At 37.0% G+C, this 16801-nt stretch overlaps 1 protein-coding gene across 13 annotated transcripts in view; it reads right to left on the bottom strand.

Annotated features, from left to right (window-relative positions):
* LOC106882391 (trithorax group protein osa) overlaps positions 1-16801 on the bottom strand; it is a 656478-nt gene that overhangs the window by 541967 nt on the left and 97710 nt on the right. The gene's annotated exons all lie outside the window — the stretch shown is intronic.

Below are 16801 nucleotides of genomic sequence, written 5' to 3'. Positions count from 1 at the left end.
TTTAGTATAATGGTGTTAAGTTAAATCTAAATTTGGTTCAACTTTAAAAATTGAAATCCACTGTTTAGGTATTAGTATTTAGGAAGTAGCTATGTTAGATGCTGAAAGAGAGAGACAGAGCTAGTACAATGTCAGAAAGCAAAGAAAAATAACACGACAATAGATGTTTTTTGGGGGGAATTTTTTTTTTAATTCTTGTTTTTTCAATAAATTATGTCTTTAAATTCCACTGAGGTCGACTTTGCCTTTCATCCTTTCAGGGTTGATAAATTAAGTACCAGTTGTGTACTGGAGTCAATCTAATCGACTGCACCCCCGACAAAAAAAAATTTGGGGCCTTGTGCTTAGAGTAGAAAAAAATAAATAATGTCCTCATAGAAACATGAATTTTTATCTTTTTAGCTTTTGGTTATTCATGGGACTGCATCCATGCTGGGAAGCTGTCTTGAAGAGTTTAGTTGAACAAATTAACACAAGTACTTATTTTTTTGTTAAGTTACAGGGACATAAATCAACCAACACCAATTGTCAAATGATGATGGGGTGGGGATAAACGCAAACACACACACACACACACACTCATACATGTATAAATTGAAGCCCATTGTGCATATAAATGGGAAATTTGTTTTAAATAATTATATTTTACAACCCCTTGGGCTGACCAAAGCTTTTGTGAGTGGATTTGGTAAAAATTGAGAGAAGCCCATCATGTGTGTGTGTGTGTGTGTGTGTGTGTGTGTTTATGTGTGTACTCTTGTCTAGATATCACACGATGGTCGTAAATGAGCATCATCATCATCATCATCATCATACAAGAGAAGTTGTTTGTTCCAATCTTCCAAAACAAAAAGAAAAACACGTCTAGCTTATGAGAAAACATTAACTTGCTTGAAAACAAGCGAGGGTTGTCAACAGGATGAGCATCCAACCACGGAGCATTTGCTTCAACAGATTTCATTTGACTCAAGCAAGCATGGAAAAAGAAACGGACATTAGATGATGATAGTTGCACAAGGTTAACTTCTTTAAAACGATGATCACAATGGATTTTGTGTATAATATCCAGAATTAAGATGACAGTATACTCACAACAAAGATAGGAAAGAATAGCCCGCAGGCAGAACATAATGTTGAATAAACAATATCATATATCCTGTTTTTAATTCTGAAAGGAATTTAGTTGATTTAAAAGAATAAAACCAGTGTTAACACATGACTAACTTGTGGTGATAAACAATTTTTAGTTAATTTTCACATCACTACATTACAATGGACAATATAATCTAGCTTCAGTGACTTTAGTGAGATTAATTTGATGAGTACCAGGTAATTAAACCTAAATAAATAAAAAAGAAATAGTTAAAAGAATATCACAACACCAGCTATAGATTTTTCTTTTAACATTCTAATACAATTTAATTTGTATTCATAATTGTGACTGGAGAGCCTGTAAGGGCCATCGTTAGTCAATTGCTCCATATCAACAGAAGGTAAAAAAACAAATCACGTTTTATACAAGTCACCTGAGGCAAAAGAAATCTGATGAAGAACATGATGCTTCTTTGACTTCGTATATAAAATTATATGGTGCTGGTGCCATATTAAAACCATCGGTGGTGGTTCCACATAAAAAGCACCCAGTACACTCTGTAAAGTGGTTAGTAATATACATACATACAATATATATATATATATAATAGCACCGTCCGAGAGTGATCATTGCCAGAGCAGCTGTCTGGCTTCTGTGCCGGTGGCACGTAAATAGCACCATTTGAGCGTTATCGTTACCAGCGTTGCCTTACTGGCACTTGTGCCGGTGGCATGTGAAAAAACATTCGAGCGAGGTCGTTGCCAGTGCCGCTGGACTGGCTCCTGTGCAGGTGGCATGTAAGAAACACCATGATGATGATGATGATGATGATGATGATGGAAGTAGCAGTGACAAGAATAATTTCTTTGCCACAACCTTTATAATTATATCTGTCCAGATGTTGAAATATAGCAGAACTCAGGCGAAACCCCAAAGATTTAATTCATGCAAATTAAGAAAAAGCAGATTAAAACGAAGAAGGTGTTAGTAATTATGAGAAAGACCCACCAATCCCAATTAAATTTTTTTTCTTTCTTTTGTTTTCCTTTTAATCTTTACACGAATATGTAATCCGAAGGGGAAACTTCTCTAAGAATCCCTACCCCCATGTCCCCTGCCTTATAGATCCTTGCAAAGCTTTTGTGATTCCTGGAAATATATATATTCCTTAAAACACATATATATATATTCTTTAAAAATGTAATTAATTACAATCCCACTTAATATTCACAACATTTATATTCAACAATTATTTTGCTACGTTTTTTTTTTTCTTTTTTCTTTTTCCTTTAGGGAATGAAAATTTGTCATCTCGTATATATTTTTCTACATACAACGAAATTATTTATATATAATTTTTTTCTACACGGAACAAAACTATTTATCTCTCTGATTGATCACTTCTGTTATTTTTTTAATACTATTTAAGCGTTAAATATTTAATGATTTTCTTTCATTATTATTATCATTATTATTATTATTATTATTATTATTATTATTATTATTATCATTATCATTATTGATATTAATATTATTATAGCAGAAATATATTTTATTACATTTCAAGGAACAATTGTTAGATCCACTCTTGGATAATGGAGTGTCTTGGATAAAATGGAAGATTGTGTAGAGTTGTTTTGTGAATTTATCCGAAGCAAAGAACACTAAGGAAATGATTCATCATCATCATCATCGTTTAACGTCCGCTTTCCATGCTAGCATGGGTTTGATGATTTGACTGAGGACTGGTGAACCAGGTGGCTACACCAGGCTCCAATCTGATTTGGCAGAGTTTCTACAGCTGGATGCCCTTCCTAATGCCAATCACTCCGAGAGTGTAGTGGGTGCTTTTACGTGCCACCGGCACGAAGGCCAGTCAGGCGGTACTGTCAACGGCCATGCTCAAAATGGTATATCTTACATTCCACTTGCACAGGAACCAGTCCAGCGGCACTGGCAACGATCTCGCTCGAATTCCTTTACACGTGTCACAGGCACAAGTGCCAGGAAGGCAATGCTGGGCACAGGTGCCATCACAATTTTGCTTTTGCTTGCCCCAACAGATCTTTGCAAGCCGAGGTAATGATATATACACTGGCATAACAAAGTGGTTAAGAAATTCTCTTTGCAATATTGGAAAACTTCCAGGTTCAATCCCACTGCATGGCACTTTAGGCCATGGAGTGGGGTTGCCTTTTACTACAGTCCTGGGTTAACCCAGAAATGCACTTATATTTCACATGCTCTTTCAACAAGTTAGGTTATCCTGTTGACACCCATACATCGAAATCAACAGGAGAGTTCATCATTCATTGTGGTGGGGTCTTTATGTTTTGTTTTGTTTTGTTTTGTTTTGTTTTGTTTTGTTTTGTTTTGTTTTGTTTTGTATTACTTGTTTTCAGTCCATTAAACTCTGGCCATGCTGGAGCACAGCCTCAACACCAGTGCTTCCTTTTTTTTAAAGTTTGGGTACTTATTCTATGCCTCTGAAAGAAATAGAAGGTAAAAGTATGTATGTGTGTGTGTGTGTGTGTGTGTATGTATGTATGTATGCATGTATGTATGCATGCATGTATGTATGCATGCATATATGTATATATATGTGTGTACAGATATACGGTGGTGCTCCAGCATGACCACAGCCACTTGGCTGAAACCCATAAATAAATAAATATGTATGTATGTATATATATGTGTACATAAATATATATAACCCTATATATATGTATGTAAATATATAACATATATATATATATATATATATATATGTACACATATATATATATATACACACAAATACCCATATCTATATCCCTTCTCTCTTCTCTCTCTCTCTCTCTCTCTCTCTCTCTCCATATATATATATATATATATATATATATATATACACTCACACATACATACACTCATACATACATACACGCACACACAGACACACACGCACACACATATATACACGTACACACAACACACACACATACATACACACACACACAACACAAATGTACACACGCGCGCGTGTCTGCGCACACAATATATTGCCACAGCTGTTGCTAGGCAACAGTGGTCTCATGTCTCGATTGCACAATATAAGTAATACCAGCACACTTCAATTGCGTAATTAAACCCAACAGTATCACGAAAAAGAATCAATCAAGCAGTTGTACCAAACTTATGACATTCCACTCAAACATGCCGTCACCTTCACACAGGTTTGACACACTCAAAACAACAGCGTAACTTAACAGGGCAGCTTATATTTTACCTCACAAACCCGGTTTTTTACATTCAGCATTGCTTCATTAAATACAAATGTTCAATGTTGATTTTCTTCCCCCCCTTTTCAGGTTTATACAGCTACAGACTTGTTAAATCACTGCTTTTGATATGGATTTATGACTTAATATGTTGCAGTATGTTCAGCACAAGATCCAGTTTGTCCTGCAGTGAAATGACGTGTGTCTCAGTGACCCTCTGAGTTGTGCTAGTGGAGCACAAGCTCATGAAAGGCATCCCCATGCTGGATAGATGAAAAGGATACAAACCAGACAAATATGGACTGCCTCTTCCCAGAGGTAAGAATCGGTTTGTGTAGGGTCAATACTCCTACCTAGAAGAAAGCAAAGTTACAGCAGGATTGATGACAATTCAGAACCAACAAAACCTGGGAGAGGAAGGTCTACCATCAGGGAAAACAGACCAGATTCCAGAACAGTAGGGGGAAAGTCATCAATGCTCTGTATTCTGGAGAGAGTGAAAGGCTTACCCCTTTAGTATTCAGATTATTTTCTCACCACAGAAAAATGTACTCAACGAAAGGAAACCAATAGCGCCGGTAGAGAGTTCCTTCAAACGCAGTTGCTGTATGTGTACTGCCACTCCCATGTGGGCCTCTACAGCCATAGCAGACATTGCACCACCATCGGCAGCTGACGCAATTTCCTCAGGCATAGATCCATGGTCTCTCGAGATCAGTGGATGCCTACTACAATTCTGTCGAATGTAATGCTTATCAATTCACATTTAATTAATCGTGCATCATCTTGTAGTTTAAAGATTTCAACGGTGTGATTGTTTAGTTTTAGACTGACAATGCAGGGTTGGGGTGAGAGGCCAGATCTGGCCAAATTTCAACATAAAACAGGTTACATATTTGGGGCCAGATATGGCCAGTTTGAATGCTAAAGAGTTAAGTAAGTGCGTAATATGTGCATTGTGTGCACATAGACAATGATAGAATGATTAATATGGTAGTCAACAGTCTCCAATGATCAGAATTTGAGATCCAACAAGAATTTGCTCTGCCCCTACTGCTTCTATCATATTTTATACCCTCACCCCTGGCATAAAGCTGATCCAACCCTGCTAAGTGTTCATAGTCTTGCGAGGTGTTTAGCAATTTCAATACTCGTTAGTGCTAGGTGGCACAAAAGAAAAAACATCCAGTAAAGGTTATGAAGTGATTGGCATTAGAAAGGGCATCCAAATATAGAGGCCATATTGAAGCAGACAGTGGAGCTGACCAATGCCTTATGATGGAAACTGTGTGGAAGCCTGTTGTTTGTGTGTGTGTGTGTGTCTTTGTGCCTATGTGTTTACCCTCCCTTGCTCTGCTTGACAACTGCTGTTAGTTTGTTTATGTCTAGGTAACCTTGTGGTTCAGCAAAAGAGACCAACAGGATAACTTTAAAAAAAAAGCATTGGAGTTGATGTGTTCGACTAAAACTGTTAAGGTGATGCTCCAGTATGGCCACAGTCCAATGACAGAAAGAAGTAAAAGAGAAACAGTAAAAGACAAAGAGTGTCTGAAATGCCATGAGTTTAAGTTCTTCTCTCATCACCAAAGCTTTTAGTGTATTACTCCATTTGCTTCAGTTGCATGAAATGAAAAATATAAAAATTTGCACAACTATTAAACCCATCACGACAAAGGAGGTGTTGGAGGGAAAAGAAAAAGAAGTGCTTTAATATCCACCTATTCTTGAGACTTCTATAAAGCAGTCAAACCAACCTATGAAAGATAATGTTCTTAAATACATGTTCAAGACATAGAATATGAAGACCAAGTGATAAGATCCGTGTTGTTAATGGTTTATAAAGTGTGGTGGACACTAAGTTAAGTTAACTGATAATAGGAATTAGAATACGTTTAGAAGAAGACATACATATGAAATGAAATACTCAAAATTTTGACAACTGGCTGTAGATTATTTAAGGGAAAAAATACCCAAAAATGTGAAAGATTCCTTTTAAAAAATACAAGAAAAGAAAGGGAAATCAAACTAGTTATTCTAAACATTTAAATTATGATAGATAGGTGTAGAAATAGCTGAGTACTTAAAATAGCCATCTAAAAAAAAAAAAAAAAAGAAGTTAGAAATATTCATTTATGAGAGCAACTCGCTTGCGATACAGTATGAAATTATTAGTTAGTAAGACATAAAGATCGACGATGGAGCTCTTACAGATCCAGAATAGTGCAAATCTTATTTGACAACATAATATCCAGGAGGAACGAGAACAGCGGGGGGAAAGACAGAGATAAGAGCTTAAAAAAGATATCAAACAACAACGAAATGAAGTGTGCTTCTATTCGAGGATATCAGAATTTGATCGTAAACAAAAGGGAAAAGAAAAGTGTTGAAATTGCTAAAAAGCATTTCGGTGAGAGAAAATGTACTTTAGTATTAAGAACCAATATTAGACCAGGTTGTTTAAGGAAATGTGTTATTAGTGGCTACTGCTACATAAAGGCTCAGATTTAAGAGCCAAGCTATGGAACTAAAAGAAAGAACATTAAAATAAATAAAAATAGACATGGGAATAATATGTCATCTGAATATCATTAGAACATGAAAAATACTGTAAAATCTTGGCACTGAAATTATCAACTTATATTTAATCCATGCTGTCCAAACTAATACATAATCATGTTAATTTGTGAATGTTTTTAAAATTGTTGAAAATATAGGTGCAGGAGTGGCTGTGTGGGTAAGAAGCTTGCTTCCCAACTGCATGGTTCCGGGTTCAGTCCCACTGCGTGGCACCTTGGGCAAGTGTCTTCTACTATAGCCTTGGGCCGACCAAAGCTTTGTGAGTGGATTTGGTAGATGGAAACTGAAAGAAGCCCGTCGTATATATATATATATATATATGTATGTATGTGCGTGTGTGTGTATATGTTTGTGCCCCCAACATCGCTTGACAACCGATGCTGGTGTGTTTACGTCCCCGTAACTTAGCAGTTCGGCGAAAGTGACCGATAGAATAAGTACTAGGCTTACAAAGAATAAGTCCTGGGGTCGATTTGCTCGACTAAAGGCGGTGCTCCAGCATGGCCGCAGCCAAATGACTGAAAGAAGTAAAAGAGAGAGTAATCAGTTACTTAGTTGAATAATTAACCAATTGACTAATAATAAAAGAGTGGAATTGAACCAGTGTGTGTGTTAATAATATTGATATAATGACCCTCCCCAGACACAACAGAATATTTAAAGTGACTTTCCTTTCTTTTTTTATTATTAGTGTATGATGTGATTTGAATGAGATTTGGTTGCTATTTTAGCTGGTCAAGCAGGCAGGTAACTGCATAGAAAGCTCTCTTGTTGGCTTATAGATAATTTGTAATTTATTATGGTGTCAGAGAGGTTGAGAAAGGAGTATACACAATGACAATCCAGAAGGAATGAGTATATATTCTCCCAGCAGTGGACCTGTTTATGAGAAAGACGAGTGATTTACTGAAGAAAAAAAACCACACATACACACACACAAATACAGAAAATACAACGGCTAGAATAAACTCCATTAGACAAAGAGGACAGTAACATGTTTAAAGGTATCTAAGAGAGAGTGGTAATGGGTAGTAGGAACATAGAGAGAAAGAATTAATAGAGGAGACACCTGTGGCCGACAGTTACCCAGGGTGACAAATAGACAAAGAAAGACACAAAATCTCGGAGATGACTTTAACACAGCTAAGATCTCCCACCCTCCCGTCCTCCCCCCTTCTCTCTCTGTCTCCTCTCTCTCTGTCTCCTCTCTCTCTTTTGTTACAAGGGAGAAAGAAACATCACTGTTCATTCGAATAACCTCTAAATGCAAAATGATGACGATGATGACGATGATGATGGTAATGCCTATAATCAATATATATATATATACAGAGTCATTGTAAACAGTGGTTTGGAAGTAATTTCAGACTTATGTCATGTGACTATTGCTAATGATTGTATAATTTATTTATCCAAGTGAATAACAGCACCTGGCAACAATTAACAGTCAATGTATTATAAAACAGGAACAATAAATAATTCAGATTGAATACACGATCATCGTGTGCAGGGGTGGTAGGAGAGGGAAGTGTTGAAGGGTTGTGCATCTTTTTGTGTTGTTACTGTTGTTGTTTGTTCCCCTGATCAACCATGATCAAGCAGACCTATGGTTAAAGACATTCTAGCCATGACCATTCCAACTTTGTTCATGCCATACATACCTCTGACTGTACTATTTAAAGAGTCCTATTTTTAAGTTGGTAGAGTGGGATTTGACGGAGAATTGGCAGTGTGAGTTAACAAGGACTTGACGGTGTGTATTAGACTGGGACTTGAGGGTGTGTATTTGACGGGGACTTGAAGGCATGATTTGACAGGACTTGAGGGTGTGATTTGACAGGACTTGAGGGTGTGATTGGACAGGGATTTGAGCGTGTGATTTAATGGGAAGTTGAGGGTGTGATTTGATTAAGACTTGAGGGTATGTAATATGGTGGGGACTTGAAGGTGTAATTTGAAGGAGACATGAGGGTGTGATTCGACTGGGACTTGAGGGTGTGATTTAATGGGGAGTTGAGGGTGTGATTTGACAGGGACTTGAAAGTGTCATTCTAGGGAATATCTGATATATGATAGTTTTTGGTTGGGTTTCTGGGTTTTACTGGAAATGTAAATGGTCAATTCAGCCAGCAATGAGATGCATTCAATGAGAGCAATTGATCACTACAAGAGAGGTACTCTTTCTTCCTTTACAATTTAGAATTTGCATAAATTCATAGGCAGACATGGTTCAGCAGTTAAGAAGTTTGCTTCCCAAACATGTGGTCTAGGGTTCAGTCCCATTGTGCATTAACTTGGGGAAATGTCTTATATTATAGCTCTGGACCAATCAAAGCCTCGTGAGTGGATTTGGCAGATGGAAAGTGAAAGAAGCCTATCATGCAGATACACACAGTGACACATATACGTATGTGTATATACATACAATGATGTGTGTGTGTATGTTTGTGTGCATCTATGTCTGGACATCACACAGTGGTTGTAAATGAGCATCACCCTTATACAAGCAGGGGTGTTCATCTCCAGTCTTCTGTGAGAAAACATGTCTAGCTCTCACTATGGAAAAAATATTACATTGCTTGGAAAGAGTTGAGGATTGGTGACAGGAAGGGCATCAGGTCATGGAAAATCTGCCTCAACAAATTCCGTCTGACCCATGCAGACCTGGGCGGAATTTGAACTCAGAACGTAAAGACAGACGAAATACTGCTAAGCATTTCGCCCGGCGTAATGGTTTCAAATTCTGCCACAAGGGCAGCAATTTGGAGGGCAGGTGATGAGTCAATCACATTGACCCCAGTGTTTTACTGGTACTTAATTTATCAACCCTGAAAGGATGTAAGACAAAGCTGACCTCAGCAGAATTTGAAATCAGAATGTAGCAATGGGTGAAATACCACTAAGCATTTCTTCCAGTGTGCTAACGATTCTGCCAACTCACCGCCTTAATAATAATAATAATAATAATAATAATAATAATAATAATAATAATAATAATAATAATAATAAATAATAATAATAATCCTTTCTACTAAAGACACAAAGCCTGAAATTTGGTGGGAGGGGGATAGTCAATTACATCAACTCCAGTGTTTTACTGGTACTTAATTTATCAACAAAGTCGACCTTGGCAGAATTTGAACTCAGAACATAAAAACAGACGAAATGCCGTTAAGGCAATTCGCCTGGTGTGCTAACATTTCCGCCAGCTTGCTGCAATATTAATGATGATGATGATGATGGTGACAGTGGTGGTGGTGATGATGATGATGATGATGTTGAAGCCTTAATTTTGTGGGTTTAGAATTTTAATAAGATTGAATAATTGCAATAAAGATTTTCATAGCTTATCCTTATTTGAAATTTCTTGAGTCAAGTGAACGGAAAAAGTGAAGAAGAAAAAAACTAAAAACCTGAAATCAAGAAAGGACTGTGTAGATAAATGATATTCAGGTCAGGACAACAGATACAAGTAAGTATAAAACTTAAGGGCTACAGCAAACAAAGGCGAAAAGGTACAATGTAAGTAGTTAACAGTAGCCATGGATACAAGACGGTAGTGATCGTAGTCGTGGTCTGTTATTATTATTATTATGCTAGCAGTTGAAGTGAAAACAAAAACAAACGATAAAACAAAAAAGAGAGAAAAGAAATGAGAGAATGGGTTTGCATGAGGAGTTTAAAGGATTGTCAGAAATATATAGTTTCATTTAGATGAAATTTTATAGTAAAAACCCTTACATCTCACTATAACAACTATAGCAAAATTGATGCAAATAACCGGGTAGTTGTGGGAAAAGGTGGAGGCGCAATGGCCCAGTGGTTAGGGCAGCAGACTTGCGGTCATAGGATCGCGGTTTCGATTCCCAGACCGGGCGTTGTGAGTGTTTATTGAGCGAAAACACCTAAAGTTCCACGAGGCTCCGGCAGGGGATGGTGGCGAACCCTGCTGTACTCTTCCACCACAATTTTCTCTCACTCTTACTTCCTGTTTCTGTTGTGCCTGTAATTCAAAGGGTCAGCCTTGTCACATTGTGTCACGCTGAATATCCCCGTGAACTATGTTAGGGGTACACGTGTCTGTGGAGTGCTCAGCCACTTGCACGTTAATTCCACGAGCAGGCTGTTCCGTTGATCGGATCAACTGGAACCCTCGACATCGTAAGCGATGGAGTGCCAACAACAACATGTGGGAAAAGATGAACGATGCCATGATTAAATAGCTTGCAAAAAAAAATTTGTTTTACTAGTTTCTTTAAGAAGATAAAATCTTCAATATTGAAAGTAATATATGCTAGAATAATGGTTTCGAATTTTGGCACAAGGCCGGCATCTTCAATGACCAACTGGTACTTATTTTATTGATCCTGAAAGGAAGAAAGGCAAAGTCGACCTTCGCCATACTTGAACTCAGTATGTTAATACAAATGAAATACTGCTTAACATCTAGTTTGGTTTTGTTAACGATTCTGCCAGCTCACCACCTTTGATATATGTTAGAATATTAAGGCAACGAGATGGCAGAAATGTTAGCACACCGGCTGAAATGCTTAGTGGTATTTTATCTGTCTTTTTATGTTCTGAGTTCAAATTCCACCGAGGTCGACTTTGCCTTTCATCCTTTCAAAGTCAAATAAATTAAGCACCAGTTGTGTACTGGAGTCGATCTAATCAACTGGCCCCCTCCCCCAAAATTTCGGGCTTTGTGCTTAGAGTAGAATATATGTTAGAATATTAATATGTAAAACTGTTCAGAAAATAGGGCCTCATACAGTCACAAAACACTGTAAATAGCCCTTCAATCATCATCTTCATCAATTAATGTCAGTCTTCCATTCAGTAGGACTGAACCCAAAACTATGTGGTTTAAAACCAAACTTCTTACCACAAAGCCACACCTAGACAGACAGATAGATAGACAGATAAATAGACAGAGAGACAGACAGACACATAGATATACAAACACATATACATATATATATAGATGCATGTATGTATGTATATATATCTATATTTGCACACACAGATACATAGCTTATGCACACGCACACACATGCAAAATCAAAGATTAAACGGACCAAATTGAAGATTGGAAAGAGTCATAGAAAGTACAGTTTGGATGAAACATGTGGCATCATGCATGGAATGTTTTATTTCGTCAGAATCTGAAATTCCAATCAGCTCAAAGGAGCTTATTCTTATTTAGTTCACTGCTAAAAACTAGTGCAGATTCATACGAAGGAACGATTAACTGGAGAATCAATTGAAATTCGTCTTTAGCAAGTGTTCTTTCTTCGGCGCTAACAGCGGTTTATACTGCTTTTCTGACTAATATAAGATTTTCATTAAGTAATCTTAGCCAAGCAGAAAAAAAATTTCTGGTTAACTTTTCTTACTGATCTCTTCTTACATACCAATTTAAGTAAGAATTAGTGGAAAAACTTCGTTTCAAAGATTAAAAAAAAAAAAAATTAAAAAGATACAAACATATATAAATACATATAAAAAATATATATATATAGTATTTACTTCGGCAAGAAGGCTAAAGAAACTTTTCATTCTCTGTACCAATATCAACAGCACTTTTCACTTATATTGCAAATGATGTTTGCTAAGTTTTATTGGAAACTCAGGGGAAGTTGTTACTGAATGCTGATTGAAATGTCCAATTGCTTGAGAAAATATCAGAAAGCATTGGTTTCATTTCCATTTCTTTCGCCTCCCACTACATTGCATTTTGCTCTCCTCTCACTTTTTTTCTCCCTATCTTTTCTTGTTCTCGCTCTCTCTCTCTCCTCCTCGCTCGCTTACTCAAACACACACACACACACACTTGTTCTTCTTTATTTCTTACTCAAACACTAACTACTTCAGATGGAACTAAATAATCCATCAATAAACAGGATTCGAAAATGAAGTCAGAGCGAAAACATGAAGCAAAGTAATATTTCCAGAAAACTCTGTGCTAGAGTCACATTAACATCAAATGCAAGTGCAGTTAATATTGTCGGCGCTGGTACTCATGAAAAGCAATCTATCTATCTTTATGAAACAGAATAAAATCAAACCCAAATCAAAGAGATGGAATAAAAGTGAAATTCCCAAAGCTAACTTTGGAGGGGAAATCAAGATAACCAGAGAAAGAGAAAGAGAAAGCGAAAGAGAGAGAGAGAGAGAATCAAGATAAACCAGAGAAAACCAGAAACCACATTTCCTTATTTTTAATATTCCAGTCACAGAAAACCGAGAAGAACTACTATCAGATCTCTCAACTAATAGGAGAAATGTTTAATTTAATCACATCCAATTTCCTATTATCGACATGAAAATAGTACATAAAAGTCAACAACTCGAGAGCGAGGTGGAGAATAAACTAGTACTTGGTTTACGTCGCAGTTAAGTATATTGGTATAGCAGCATAAATAAATGAATAAATAAATAATGAATAAATGTTAAAAAGTCCAATCCTCTTTGAGGTGTTTGGTACATATCGAAAGAAAGAAAGAAAAAAATGGTTTTATTCCTAGTTTTAATCCAGTGTTTTTTAATGGAATGGAGCAGAAAGATGAGAAAATTATGATTAGACCATGAATTTTTTTTTTTATTGTTATTTGTTACTTAGCTATTTGCATATGATTATTTATACCAGTGATTCTTAACTGTTATTTTGTCTATGGACCCCTTTCATTCCTGTTTTACTCGACTGGACCCTAATAAACATATGATGTTTTGAAAAAATCCCATTATATTTTGGTAACTCAAAACTGATTCCAAAATCTGGCACAAGGCCACCAATTCCAAGGAAGCGGCTAAGTTGATTACAGGTTAGATTGACCCAAGTGCTCAACAGGTACATGTTTTATTGACCCCAAGGCAGTGTCAGCCTCGGCAGAATCTGAACACAGAAAGCAAAGAACAAAATGCTGCTAAGCATTTCATCCAGCATGCTAAGGATTCTGCCAGCTCATTACCTTATTTTATTAATTAAAAACTGATTTCAAATTCTAGCACAAGGCCAGCAATTTTGGGGAAGAGGTAGGTTGATTACATCGCTCTCAGTATCAACTGGTGATTATTTTATCAACCTCCAAAAGGAATTCTTCATCATCATCATCATTTAACGTCTGCTTTCCATGCTAGCATGGGTTGGATGATTTGACTGAGGACTGGTGAAACCAGATGGCTACACCAGGCTCCAATCTGATTTGGCAGAGTTTCTACAGCTGGATGCCCTTCCTAACACCAACCACTCCGAGAGTGTAGTGGGTGCTTTTACGTGCCACTGGCACGAAGGCCAGTCAGGCGGTATTGGCAACGGCCACGCTAGAAATGGTGTATTTTATGTGCCATCCGCACAGGAGCCAGTCCAGCAGCACTGGCAACGATGTCACTCGAATGACTTTTCACGTTCCACCGGCACAAGTGCCAGGAACGCGAAGCTGCGGCACAAGTGCCAGGAAGGCGACGCTGGTAACGATCACGCTTGAAAGGTGGTGCCATCGTGCATTATAGAAGTATAACCAATTAATTGCAGTTAAATTTTAACGATGAAATCTTATATATAGGCACAGGAGTGGCTGTGTGGTAAGTAGCTTGCTTACCAACCACATCTAATAAGGATATAACAGGCACATGCATCACAACCATATGTGCACGACATGGTGATCTTATATCACAACAAATAGTGCATGACTTTGCAGGTGGGGCCCAGTTAGAATTTTTTTCAGGTTGAGTAGCCCATCCTGCTCAAAAGTTCCCTGAATAAGGGTTGTTTAAGGATGTTGAGCAAAACACCCATGTTTCCAAAGGTGAATTATTCAAACCCCAAAGAACTCCTCTCAACACATGGCTATGATGCTCTCCAAATACTTCTGCTCATGATCAGAGATGCACATATTTGTCAGCCACCAAGGGACATGCTCAACTGGTTACGGTCAAACCACTGACAAGCAAATCTGTGGTATTAAGCAGAATATTTGCTGTAGCCCATCTTTTTATACCAAGACAAAACAATGGACATGATAACACTTCAAATCAGTTAAAATGAGAAGCCATGGGAGTCACTGCTTGGTACTGCATCAGGGCATTATTGAGTAGAATATTTGCCGTAGCCCATATTTTATACCAAGACAAAACAATGTACATGATAACACTTCCAATCAGTTAAGATCAGAAGCCACGAAAGACACTACCTGATACTGCATATTATTATTATTATTATTATTATTATTATTAGGGTGGCAAGCTGGCAGAATCATTAGCACACTGGGTGGAATGCTTAGCAGAACTTTGCCCGTCGCTACGTTCTGAGTTCAAATTCCACCATGGTCGACTTTGCCTTTCATCCTTTCAGGGTCAATAAATTAAATACCAGTTAAGTACTGGGGCCGATATAACCGACTTCCCCCCACTCCTATCCAAATTTCAGGCCTTGTGCGTGTAGTAGAAAGGGTTATTATTATTATAATTAAGGCGGCGAGCCAGCAGAATAGTTACTGTGCTTAGCGGTAACTATTTCACCCATCAGAGTTCAAATTCCACCTTTCCCCCCTCTCAAGGTCAATAAAACAAATACCAGTTGAGCGCTGGCATCAATGTAATTGACTCACCCCCTCCCCAAAATTTCTGTCTTTGTACCAAAATATAAAACCATTATTCCTATTATTAGAAAGGGGAGGATTTTAGAAAATAAACGATTAACAAAAAAATCCAAAGAGATTTTATATTCAAACCCTCAGAGGGAAATTTGTTGAAATTTTTAAGTGTAAATAAAAATTGTAGATATGGCAAATAAATTATGCTGAAGCATTCTCCGTAGAGAATTAAATTATGAATTTCTTCACATTTGAATTTGGCAACTTACTATAATGCTATTAGCCAAGTTTTCTTATCTGTTCTTTTCTTATTTTTTTGCTTGTTTCTTTCTTTCTTTTCTTATTAATGCATAAAATGTGAAAAACGTGGACAGGAAAGGCACTTGATGTGTACGTAACACAATCTACAATCCTTGAGGATCTGACAATAAACTGGAATAAGGTGTGAACTATATGTGTGCACGCATCTGTGTGTGTGTGTGTGTGTGTGTGTGTGTGTGTGTGTACATATATACAAATATTCTATAATTATAAACATAATTATAATCAGGGATCAGCTAATTGCTTCGTTGCACACTGAGTTTAGAAATAGGAGCTAAATGCCTTTTCTACTACCATAAAGATCTCCCAGACAGTAACACACTTTTTTACGTATTATTGAAATTATACAAATATATATACGAATATGTGTGTGTGTGTATTGGTGCTGGACTCTCCCATCAATTTTGATGTATGAGGATCCAACAATCTACTCTTTCTTTGTCAGTCAAAATGCTTATGTCGAATGTAACATTTCAGTCCCACAAACGATTTGCAAAAAAGCCCACAGATCCGGCAAGCATGAGGATTATAGATCAGTGCAGGTGGTATATTTGCGGCAACTTTTCTCCTTTGCCCTGCATCTCAAAGTCGTTCATGCTAGTTGCAACAAAGTTTTTAATACCATTTTGACACAACAGTCTCCATTTTATATATATATATCCATTGTTTAGGCAGAATGGTATACATATAAGATTCCAATACCTTGTGAAGGTATTGGAATCTTATATGTATACCATTCTGCCTAAACAATGGATTTACAAATACAATATTCCCTGCATTCACTCTCTATTTCCTATCTTATCTAAACTAACTATTATTTAATGATCCTCTCACACCGTATCCGATGAAGGGATATAATAAATATCCTGGAAACAGCTGTAAGACCTATTTATAAATGTTCGATATTATACACAACCTTGGTTTTTCATCTCATTACGAAAAGTAAATCCTTATATATA

The sequence above is a fragment of the Octopus bimaculoides genome, chromosome 7 (genome assembly GCF_001194135.2).
Source record: "Octopus bimaculoides isolate UCB-OBI-ISO-001 chromosome 7, ASM119413v2, whole genome shotgun sequence".
NCBI classification, from domain to species: Eukaryota; Metazoa; Mollusca; class Cephalopoda; order Octopoda; family Octopodidae; genus Octopus; species Octopus bimaculoides.
The sequence above is the reverse complement of the archived record's forward strand: the minus strand, read 5'-3'. Positions and strand labels throughout refer to the sequence as shown.